The sequence below is a fragment of the Watersipora subatra genome, chromosome 1 (genome assembly GCF_963576615.1).
Source record: "Watersipora subatra chromosome 1, tzWatSuba1.1, whole genome shotgun sequence".
Taxonomy (NCBI): Eukaryota; Metazoa; Bryozoa; class Gymnolaemata; order Cheilostomatida; family Watersiporidae; genus Watersipora; species Watersipora subatra.
In genome coordinates, this window is record NC_088708.1 from 77,623,268 (window position 1) to 77,627,103 (window position 3,836).

Sequence of the window (3,836 nt, forward strand, 5' to 3'; positions counted from 1 at the left end):
ATCTAGAGCAATAAAATTAAACTGATACTCTTGATAAGTGAATACTAGCGTGTAATGGTGCTCTCTGACTAGTTATTTTGGTAATAGCAGCTCTATATCGCTGACACTGTCTTGGGTAGATGTTAAAGGCGATTCTCTCGCTACTACATGGCTGGTAAGGAAGTTATCATCAGAACTCTCCTCGTGGCTTACTATTGCAAAGTTCTGCGAGTTGGCCAAAGATTTGTGCTCGTAAAGGCGTTTTTGTTCCTTTTTTTAACAGATATATTCTCCTCCTAAGTAGCTGCGGTCACTTCTACCTCAATTTCCAGACCTCCCTGAATAATTGGTGATCTTTTAAGAATGACATATGCCACCCTTGCAGTCATTGTGCTTGCGTGTATGATGAAAAATCTCTCTCTCACACTAAAACAAATGATGAAGCGGTAAGGATGGGAAAAATAAATATTGCGTTATACCGAAGAACCAAAGTAAAATTCAACTAATTTAGTAAATGGTTTTGAAAAAATTCATTACTTACCACAAATTGTTGGTTCATCAAAGGCCTCCAAATCTATGAATATTCGTAAAAACCTCTGAACGCAGCAAAAAAGTTATAGCTTAGCACGATCGACTCGTAGTTGTAAGCTAAATAGAAAACGAAACACGCAATGCGCGTATGCGTAGGATTAACTCTATTGGTAGACGTAATAGAGTTAACTCTTCATAGAGAGTGACAGTTTTCAGCCACGAATAAATTAATCCGCGAATATGCATGAAATGGCAATTTTCGCAAAATATAACTCCGCGAATAAATTCATCCTGTAGGGTGTAAAGGACAGCCTTTTATATTGGACTAACCCTTATATTTAACTTAGTTAATTCATGCCTTAACGAAACTAACAATGCTGAGTCAATGCGTGTGAGTGGTGCAGTGAAACTATTTGGCTGGGGTGCGTTTTCGCCGTTGCGATGCGTCCGGTCACGGGGCGATGTCGGCCGATAGTTTTAGTGCCGTTTTCTCAGTTAGTCATGCAGAACGGCTTAGGATTACCTACGCTTTCATCTAGTGCAGATCAGTTGGTCACACCGGTCTCTGTAGTTTGGTTGAGTTAATATACCGTGTATTGGACAACTATACCACTCTATTCTTAAGTACAAGGTATTTACCATTTAATATTTATCCAATTTCTGATTTTGTCGTTTTTCTTTTTAACCAACTTGAATTATTTGCGTATTAATATTTCTTAAAATCTGTTTTCTTTATTAGTTAGAAACCACTACGGCGAGACAACTCATACATGATTATAAACTAACATAAACCTAGCCGTACCAGAACATTAAAGGGCAAAAGGTAATTACTAATCTTTTTTTATAAACGTATTTCTTATCGCATTCTTGCCGATTTTACGTATTTTGCTCTAACATTACGACTTTTATTTTAGCTTTCACGGTGCATACCAAGAACTGGCACGCATAATAAAATAACCTATTCAACCTCAAAGAATTGTGTCTAGTCCTATTGCACCCGTAGACGCACACCCTTAGACATAACCTGGTACAGCTACAAGGGTATATGTTGGAATTTGCGGTACCTATTGTGAAAATTTTTGTGAGTTATTAAAATACATGACTATTCGGTAAACAGCTACTAAAACATAGATGCTTGTGATCGGCAAAATTACAATTAACCCAAATAAGAAAACCGACGTAAGACCAAGCTAGAAATTACATAAAATTTGCTTCAAAAAAGTGAAAGTAAAAGCAGTAAAAAGAAATTTCTTACCTGTGAACATTTCCCACATAACTGTACAAAAACTGTAAATATCTGATTTTTCTGTAGGTAGCTCTCCTTTCATCACCTCAGGAGAAAGCCAATTGTAAGCTGCATTAAGATACTTGTTGCTGGTTATGCCTGAAGACCGAGATGCTTTGCCACCGACTGTCCTGTAAATAAATACTGCCTGTAGTCAGGCAATCTAAAACTACACAAAAAAATAGTGCCGGAAGCATTAACTTTTTAAGAGCTCAGAACAGTTGTTTTACTTCAAAGGTGATCGTAGTAAAGAGAACTACCATACTTTTCGGACTATTAACCGTACTCTTATATAAGCCGCATCTGCTTTATTTAAAAAAAAACGATAATAAAACAATACATAGGCTGCACCTTTGTATAGGCCGCAGAACTCAAGACGGTGACTTTTAACGCTGCAGCAACTTTGCTAGTTAAAACGGAACAGTACCATTAGGCATTGTTTCGTTTTTCTTTCACCGCTAAAGGTGCACTAACTGGAGATTCCGGTTAATGCGCCCTAGCGGTGAAAAAAACCACACAATAGCTGCACTCTTAGACAAGCCGCATGGCTCAAAACATCAGAAAAAAGTAGCGGCTAATAGCTTGAAAAGTATGGTATACGAACATATATACTTTGTATGACTTGAGAGAATAAATTCTGATTTCATAACACAAAACTACATGCATAATACATGTAGTTTTTACTAAGGCTGGAATAATTTACTTCTTGAAGGTCTATTTGAGTTTTTCATCTAATCATCTTACGTCTTAACATTATACTAGCTGGTATAAAATTTTGGGTATCATAGGCTAAATCTATAATCTTATAATCGCAATGGCAGGGTCTTTCAAGAATTAAGATCTGAAAATAATTGTTTAGTTTATGGCAAGTGCAGAAATGTCAACAAAAACTAATCACTTACATTGGCACCATATATTCAAAGTTACCGATCTTGAGGGTGTTACAGTTGGTGAGGAAGACGGAATGAGAGCTAATATAATTATGGATGAAACAATTTTGATGTATAAATATCAATCCTTCACACAGCTGCAGACCTGCTTCCACAATGGCATGATTGGCTGGTTGCTGGTTCTGCAAAAACACTTGTATGAACAATCATTGTACAAATGTACAAGGTACAAATGTACCCATTCACTGACAATGACACAAACTGTGCTAATGCTAAAAAACATTTATTTCAAATTGTACAATCTTCCTTCAACGGAAATTAAGAATTTATTAAAATCAATGAATAACTAAGATTAATACATAAAACCAAACTTTACTACATACCTTTTCATGCAGATAGTTGTAGAGTGACCCAAAGTAGATTCTCTCAAACACCAAGACAAGACCTTCCATGTTGTCTGTGGCACATGTAGCCATGAGAAGTAGGACATTCGGATGCCTCAAATGCCTAGAGCAGAACATGAAAATTTACAAAACATACGATGTTAGACAAGGTCTTTCACAAAAATTAAAACTTTTGTCCATTGTAAGAACTGGAAAAGGGAGAAGATAATTGGCAATTATTTATTGAGGGTATTGAAGTGTAAATCATAACATCTTTCAAATTCATTACTAGTTCATCAATAACAAATAGAGTAAGATTGGTAGCATGAGGTCAGATGCTACTACTATGAAATCATGTTACAGATATTGGCATTGGCAGGTCGTTTATCTTCATGTATAATTTTTGTTTTAGTGCTTGATGGTCTGCTAAATGTTAGATTATACAGCAGTAAATGGTTTTTATGATTTTTACTAAAACTAAACAAAATTATTAATTAATGAGACAAAAAGAACTGTTTTCACAATACTAAAAAGATAGAAATAAATAATTATAAAATATACCACAGCAACAAAAGGCAATGCGAGGTCTTAAGTGACAGAAGCTGAACTAATGTACATAATTGGGAGCTGCATTTCGATGCAGAGCTTCTCTAATATCAGATACAACATATTTCATAGCACATGTAGGTGGCACATTGTTAGGGTTATCCAAAAGCCGATCTCGCTGGAAGTATTTCAGGCCTTTAGTTCCATGTGCAGCACATGCAG